Source organism: Canis lupus, chromosome 23 (assembly GCF_048164855.1).
Source record: "Canis lupus baileyi chromosome 23, mCanLup2.hap1, whole genome shotgun sequence".
Classification (NCBI taxonomy): domain Eukaryota; kingdom Metazoa; phylum Chordata; class Mammalia; order Carnivora; family Canidae; genus Canis; species Canis lupus.
In genome coordinates, this window is record NC_132860.1 from 25,010,718 (window position 1) to 25,019,538 (window position 8,821).

General features: G+C 42.0%; 2 pseudogenes; both read right to left on the reverse strand.

Moving 5' to 3' along the window:
• Positions 1 to 3,900: 3,900 nt before the first annotated feature.
• Positions 3,901 to 5,147, reverse strand: LOC140614923 (NADH dehydrogenase [ubiquinone] iron-sulfur protein 8, mitochondrial pseudogene; annotated as a pseudogene).
• On the reverse strand, positions 4,774 to 5,223 carry LOC140615324 (akirin-2 pseudogene; annotated as a pseudogene).
• Positions 5,224 to 8,821: the final 3,598 nt, after the last annotated feature.

The window sequence follows — 8,821 nt, forward strand, 5'->3', positions numbered from 1 at the left end:
CATTTCTTCTAGATTGCCTAATTTATTGGCGTATAGCTGTTCATAATATGTTTTTAAAATCATTTGTATTTCCTTGGTGTTGGTAGTGATCTCTCCTTTCTCATTCATGATTTTATTAATTTGAGTCTTCTCTCTCTTCTTTTTAATAAGGCTGGCTAATGGTTTATCTATCTTATTAATTCTTTCAAAGAACCAACTCCTGGTTCTGTTGATCTGTTCCACAGTTCTTCTGGTCTCGATTTTGTTGAGTTCTGCTCGAATCTTTATTAATTCCCTTCTTCTCTTGGGTGTAGGATCTATTTGCTGTTTTTTCTCTAGCTCCTTTATGTGTAAGGTTAGCTTTTGTATTTGAGTTCTTTCCAGTTTTTGAATGGATGCTTGTATTACTGCTAACTCTGGGAAACGAACTAGGGGTGGTAGAAGGGGAGGAGGGTGGGGGGTGGGAGTGAATGGGTGACGGGCACTGGGGGTTATTCCGTATGTTAGTAAATTGAACACCAATAAAAAATTAAAAAAAAATAAATTAGTCAAAATATTGTATAACAGCCGGTCTTCATCCCATCAAGTGGCCTTCTCAGTGCCCATCACCCAGTTACTCCTCCTCATTTCCTCTTGATCCCATTCCACTTGGACTTTTACCCTCATTCATCTCACTTGTCAAGGTCATAATAGTCTCCACACTGCTAAATCAGTAGTCAAAATCCATCCTCACTTTATTTAATGTATTGGCAGCATTTTGAAACATTCGACCATACTTCCTCCCTTGAAAATCTTTAACCATTCCAATTTCTTTGTGTTCTTTTTTTTTTTTAAGATTTATTTATTTTTATTTTTTTTAATTTTTTTTAAATTTATTTTATGATAGTCACAGAGAGAGAGAGAGAGGCAGAGACATAGGCAGAGGAGAAGCAGGCTCCATGCACTGGGAGCCCGACGTGGGATTCGATCTCGGGTCTCCAGGATCACGCCCTGGACCAAAGGCAGGCGCTAAACCGCTGCGCCATCCAGGGATCCCTCTTTGTGTTCTTATAATATTCCTGGCTATACTTGAGAATCTGATGGATTTCTTCATCTTATAGTGTTGTAAATAAGAATTGTCCATATTACCCATTTCATGATTGGATTGTTTGTTTCTTTGCTGTTGAGTTGAATAAGTTCTTTATAGACCTTGGAAACTAGCCCTTTATCTGATACATCATTTGCAAATATCTTCTCCCATTCTGTAGGTTGTCTTTTAGTTTTGTTGATGGTATATTTTGCTGTGCAAAAGCTTCTTATCTTGATGAAGTCCCAATAATTCATTTTTGCTTTTGTTTCTTTTGCCTTCGTGGATGTATCTTGCAAGAAGTTACTACGGCCGAGTTCAAAAAGGGTGTTGCCTGTGTTCTCCTCTAGGATTTTGATGGAATCTTGTCTCACATTTAGATCTTTCATCCATTTTGAGTTTATCTTTGTGTATGGTGCAAGAGAGTGGTCTAGTTTCATTCTTCTGCATGTGGATGTCCAATTTTCCCAGCACCATTTATTGAAGAGACTGTCTTTCTTCCAATGGATAGTCTTTCCTCCTTTATCGAATATTAGTTGACCATAAAGTTGAGGGTCCACTTCTGGGTTCTCTATTCTGTTCCATTGATCTATGTGTCTGCTTTTGTGCCAGTACCACACTGTCTTGATGACCACAGCTTTGTAGTACAACCTGAAATCTGGCATTGTGATGCCCCCAGCTATGGTTTTCTTTTTTAAAATTCCCCTGGCTATTTGGGGTCTTTTCTGATTCCACATAAATCTTAAAATAATTTGTCCTCACTCTCTGAAGATAGTCCATGGTATTTTGATAGAGATTGCATTAAACATGTAAATTGCCCTGGGTAACATTGACATTTTCACAATATTAATTCTGCCAATCCATGAGCATGAAATATTTTTCCATCTCTTTGCATCTTCCTCAATTTCTTTCAGAAGTGTTCTGTAGTTTTAAGGGTAGAGATCCTTTACCTCTTTGGTTAGGTTTATTCCTAGGTATCTTATCCTTTGGGTGCAATTGTAAATGGGATTGATTCCTTAATTTCTCTTTCTTCAGTATTATTGTTAGTTTATAGAAATGCCACTGACTTCTGAGCATGAACAGAAATCTCACAGAGGATGACATATACATGGCCAACAAGCACATGAGAAAATGCTCCACATCACTTGCCATCAGGGAAATACAAATCAAAACCACAATGAGATACCACCTCACACTAGTGAGAATGGGGAAAATTAACAAGGCAGGAAACCACAAATGTTGGAGAGGATGCGGAGAAAAGGGAACCCTCTTGTGCTGGGAATGTGAACTGGTGCAGCCACTCTGGAAAACTGTGTGGAGGTTCCTCAAAGAGTTAAAAATAGACCCTACGACCCAGCAATTGCACTGTTGGGGATTTACCCCAAAGATACAGATGCAATGAAATGCCAGGACACCTGCACCTGCACGATGTTTATAGCAGCAATGTCCACAATAGCCACAATGTCCATCGAAAGATGAATGGATAAAGAAGATGTGGTATGTATACAATGGAATATTACTCAGCCATTAGAAATGACAAATACCCACGATTTGCTTCAACGTAGATAGAACTGGAGGGTATTATGCTGAGTGAAGTAAGTCAATTGGAGAAGGACAAACATTATATGTTCTCATTCATTTGGGGAATAGAAATAATGGTGAAAGGGAATATATGGGAAGGGAGAAGAAATGTGTGGGAAATATCAGAAAGGGAGATGAACATGAAGACTCCTAACTCTGGGAAACAAACTAGGAGTGGTGGAAGGGGAGGAGGGCGGGGGGTGGCGGTGAATGGGTGACGGGCACTGGGGGGGGCACTGAGGGGATGAGCACTGGGTGTTATTCTGTATGTTGGTAAATTGAACACCAATAAAATAAATTTACTATTTAAAAAATTGTCCATATTTAAGGTATACAGAGTAAAATACTTACGGTATACAATTTAATACATATAATGAAATTATTATGACAGTCAAGTTAGTAACATATCTCCTCCCATAGTTACCTTCTCATGTGTATGTGTGATGAGAGAACCTGAAATCTACCCTTTTAGCAAATTTCCAGTGTTCAATACAACCTAACTATAGTCATGTTGTACATTAGACACTCAAACTCTTTCTATAACTGCAATTTTATACCCTTTGGCCAACATCTCCTATTTACCATACTTCCTGAGCCCTGGTAGCAACAAGTTCTATTCTCTTCTATGTATTCATCTTTTTTAGATTCCACACATAAGTGAAATCAGAGGGTTTGTTTTCTGTTTTTCCTGTGTCTGGCTTATTTCACTTAGCATAATGTCCTCTAGATTCATCCATGGCAAATAGGATCTCCTTTTAAGGCTGAATTCTATATATTTATATTAGCAGCATCCTCTCCACTTCTAGTTGGGTGACACGAGTTTTCATCTGGCTTCCACAGTTGAATTGTTTTCAAACTCCCATTCTTCTTGCTGGAAGTGGGGTTGTTGGACCTGGTGATTTTATTCCTCTTCATCTACCTTTCACCAGGAGCTGGACTCTTTAATTTCCTCAGGACTGATTGGCTGGCACATTATCTCCACCTTTGTGCTTTCTCTGGAAGAAGACCCGTGTAATCTTTGTAAAGGTTTTGGGGAGTAAGGATGTTAAACCAACTCCCACCTTCCTTTTTTTTTCCTTAAAAAAGGAAAAAGCTAGCACACAGCACACAATTTGAAGCCAGGCATTTTTAGGTCAGAAATGTCGGGAGCGATGCCTATTCAAGGGGTTCCCTCAGAAGAGCCCCCCGGTGTTTGAAAAATGGAAGTAAGGAACTGCTTTGCCAGGAGTAGCTCCTCTAACTTCTCTCTTGATGAATTTCTTAAGGCTTAAGACTTTTTTTTTCGGGAGGTAGAGCTCTTTATTGGGCGGCGGGGGCGTCAGCAGTACAGGTAGTCCGCCTGGATGTTGGCGGCAACCTCGGCCCCCCACTTGTCCCCGTTGCTGACCAGCTTCTCCTTGTTGTACAGCAGCTCCTCGTGCGTCTCGGTGGAGAACTCGAAGTTGGGGCCCTCGACGATGGCGTCCACAGGGCAGGCCTCCTGGCAGAAGCCGCAGTAGATGCACTTCGTCATGTAGATGTCGTAGCGGGTGGTCCCGCGGCTGCCATCGGCCAGCGGCTCGGCCTGGATGGTGATGGCCTGGGCAGGGCAGACAGCTTCATGGAGCTTACAGGCGATGCAGCGCTCCTCCCCTGATGGATAGCGGCGCAGAGCATGCTCCCCCCGAAAGCGAGGGCTCAGAGGGCCCTTCTCGAATGGGTAGTTGATGGTGGCAGGCTCCCGGAACAGGTAGCTCAGGGTCATGCCCAGGCCTCGGATGAGTTCAGTCCACAGCAGGGTCTGAGCTGCCCTATCCATCACCGACTTCATGTCCATCGAGGGCTCCCGCATGTTCACAAACTTGTAGGTTGCTGCCACTGTGCTGCTGTGGAGGCTCCGGGCAGTGGGGTGCCCTGCTGGTGCAGCCTGGGCCAGGGTCCGGAGCAGAGTGGGCATAGTCAGGCAGCGCATCTTGAAGCACTGCCGCTCCTTCCCTTGCCGAGGGGTAATTTCCAAAACCAGTTGCTGCCTAAGAGTGGTTGCCACTGATGAAAGCTTGAAATAACCTGTATTCACAGTGGGGTATTGGCATTGCTGCATGTCATAATTAGGACCTCTTGCAACAACTCAACAAGGAACAAGGCAGCCCAAATGCAGAAAATGTGATTCATGAAACATAACTAGCAGGCTGTTCTCTGTATCGTTGCATTATTTGATCATGCATAAACTTCACAAATGCATCATATTGTTCTGCAAGTTTTGTGTTCAATATTTCTTCATACTCTTCTCGAACTTTCTCTTCACGTTCTTTCAACAAACGTTCACAGATCATCCCAACCTGTCGTAGAGTAAATAAGGGTTGTTCTTTTTTTAATGGTGAGGATGTTGCAGATGAAGTCCCTGGTGAAGCTGGTCCACTGAGGAGAGATGCATGTGGTTGTGCCTCAGAAGTACAACATGGATCTGTCTGTTGGAAACTAGTTTCTAAATGTCTTCTCTTCTGCATGTGTTTATACTCTTGTTTTATGTTGTACAGAAGTTGTTCTGATTCAGAGTTGGTATCGCTGTCAGTGTCCAACTCCCGTTCCCTCTTGTGCCTGCTGTTCTGGGCTTCCATGATGCCACTGTGAACCCTCCCTGATGAAGCTTTTCAAGCAAATGAGATTGTACCTACATTTCCCCAACACTCTTTTTTTTATTATTACTTAAGTGCTTAAAGATTAAATGAGGTTATCTATGTGAAGCACTTAATGTAGCGCTATTATATATATATAATTTTATATATAACACATTATATATCACAATTTATCCATTCACCCATTGTCACACATTTAGTCTCAAGATATGGAAACCTATTACAAATAATGCTACAATATTCATAGGAGTGCATATATCTTTTTGATATCTTTCTTTTGTTTCCATAGGATATATGTACAGATATGGTATTACATCTACTAACACTACTAACAAACGAGGTTCTTTATCAAGAAAATAATTTTTTCTGGGCACCTGAGTGGCTGTGATTGAGGGTCTGCCTTTGGCTCAGGTAATGATCCCAGGATCCTGGGATCCAGTTCTGCATCAGACTCCTTGCAGGAAGCCTGCTTCTCCTGCCTGTGTCTCTGCCTCTCTCATGAATAAATGAATAAAATCTTTTAAAAATAATTAGCACAACTTGAAATCTGGCATTGTGATGCCCCTGGCTCTGTTTTCTTTTTCAATATTCCCCTGGCTATTTGAGTCTTTTCTGACTCCACACAAATCTTAAGATGATTTCTTCCACCACTGGAAGAAAGACAGTCTCTTCAATTAATGGTGCTGGGAAAATTGGACATCTACATGCAGAAGAATGAAACTAGACCACTCCCTTGCACCATAGACAAAGATAAACTCAAAATGGATGAAAGATCTAAATGTGAGACAAGATTCCATCAAAATCCTAGAGGAGAACACAGGCAACACCCTTTTTGAACTCGGCCACAGCAACTTCTTACAAGTTACATCCACGAAAGCAAAAGAAACAAAAGCAAAAATGAACTATTGGGACTTCATCAAGATAAAAAGCTTTTGCACAGCAAAGGATAGAGTCAACAAAACTAAAAGACAACCTACAGAATGGGAGAAGATATTTGCAAATGACCTATCAGATAAAGGGCTAATTTCCAAGATCTACAAAGAACTTATTCAACTCAACAGCAAAGAAACAAACAATCCAATCATGAAACGGGCAAAAGACATGAACAGAAATCTCACAGAGGAAGACATAGACATGGACAACATGCACATGAGAAAATGCTCTGCATCACTTGCCATCAGGGAAATACAAATCAAAACCACAATGATATACCACCTCACACCAGTGAGAATGGGGAAAATTAACAAGGCAGGAAACCACAAATGTTGGAGAGGATGCAGAGAAAAGGGAACCCTCTTACACTGTTGGTGGGTTGTGAACTGCTGGTGCAGCCACTCTGGAAAACTGTGTGGAGGTTCCTCAAAGAGTTAAAAATAGATCTTCCCTATGACCCAGCAATTGCACTGTTGGGGATTTACTCCAAAGATACAGATGCAATGAAACGCCAGGACACCTGCACCCTGATGTTTCTAGCAGCAATGTCCATAATAGCCAAACTGTGGAAGGAGCCTCGGTGTCCATCGAAAGATGAATGGATAAAGAAGATGTGGTTTATGTATAAATGGAATATTACTCAGCCATTAGAAATGACAAATACCCACCATTTGCTTCAACGTGGATGGAACTGGAGGGTATTATGCTGAGTGAAGTAAGTCGATCGGAGAAGGACAAACATTATATGTTCTCATTCATTTGGGGAATATAAATAATAGTGAAAGGGAATATAAGGGAAGGGAGAAGAAATGTGTGGGAAATATCAGAAAGGGTGACAGAACATAAAGACTCCTAACTCTGGGAAACGAACTAGGGGTGGTGGAAGGGGAGGAGAGCGGGGGGTGGGGGTGAATGGGTGACAGGCACTGAGGGGGGCACTTGACGGGATGAGCACTGGGTGTTATTCTGTATGTTGGCAAACTGAACACCAATAAAAAATAAATTTATTATAAAAAATAATAATAAAATAAAAATATGAGAAGAGGAAAAAAAAAAAAACCAGGATCTGCAATAGGACCAGGCATCTGTGCAAGCAGTCCTGCCATTGGGGCCATATGGTCCAGCAAATCGAATGGTGCTTGAAATATCTGTAGCAGCTAGGGATGCTGATTGGGGCATTTGGCAGGCCCCTATATGTGAGCTGTAGTGCAGGGCCTCAGGATTTTAGAGCAAAGCCCTGCTATCTTCTGTGACTAACTACTCTCCATTTAAGAAACAGCTCTTAGTCTACTATTGAGCCTTAGTAGAAACTGAATGCTTGGCCTACCATGTGACTGGAGAGGCTCATCATTACCTGACCCACCAAGCCATAGGGTAGAGCTAGAACGGCAGCACTCCAACAAATACAAGTGGTATATATATATATATATGATCAGGCCCAAGAAGTCCTGGAAGGTACAAGTTACATGAAGTGGTCCAAATAACCATGGTCCCCCACCCTTCCTAGCCCTTCTTATTCTATGCCTGAACTTAGGGCTTCATGGAGAATTCATGAGAAGAGACTTAGGTCCGATCTAAAGATGGTTGTATACTATATGCAGGTGCCATCTCAAAGTAGGGATTATAGTGCTTGAAGCAGTCTTTCTGGGACATTCCTGAAGGACAGAGGTCAAGGGAAATCCCCACAGTGGTCAGAACTTTAAGCACTTAGATTTCTTTTTATTGGAAGGAGAAGGGGCCAGAGGCACAATTATATAATGGTTCATGGGCTGTGGGCAATGGCTTGGCCGGATGGTCAGGGACTTGAAGAAACAGAACTAGAATAATCTGTAATAAGGAAATATGGGGATGATAGACTTTTCTGACTGGGGAAAACAAACAACAACAAACCAAGGTATTTTTGTCCCATGTGAATGTTCACCAAAGGGTGAAATCAGCAAAGGATGATTAAATAATCATGTTCTATGGACATCAGCAAGCCCCTTTTCCCAGCCACCCCCATCATTGCCTAATGGGCTTATGAACAAATTAGCCATGGTGGCAGGAATGCACAGCCTCAGCAATTTGGACTTCCATTTGTCAATGCCAACCTGACTGATCACTGCTGAATTCCACATCCTCTAGTAGCAAAGACTAACACTGAGTCCCTAATGTGGCATCATTCTCTGAGGTGACCAGCCAACTACCTGGTAACATTGATTATCCTGGACTGCTTCTATCATGGAAGTAGAGGTTTTTCTTATTGGAACAAACACTTGAAAACTTTAAAAAGTTAATTATTGGAGAGAGAGAACACAAGCAGAAGGGTTGGACAGAGGGAGAAGTCTCCCTGCTGGGTAGGGAAGCAGACCTGGGGCTTGATCCTACAACCCTGGGATCATGACCTGAGCCAAAGACGGATGCTTAATCGACTGAGCCACACATGTGCCCTTGAAATTGACACTTAACTCTTCATATGGTTTTGCCTTCCGTCCACACAATACTTCCACCAAACTATTACATGTGGACTTAGAATACCTCATTCCCAATCATCGTGATCCACCCAGTATTGCTTCTGATAGGAACTCCATTCATAGCAAATGAAATGTGGCAATAGACCCATTGTTATGAAACCCACTGGTATTGCCATGTTTCCCATTATCCTGAA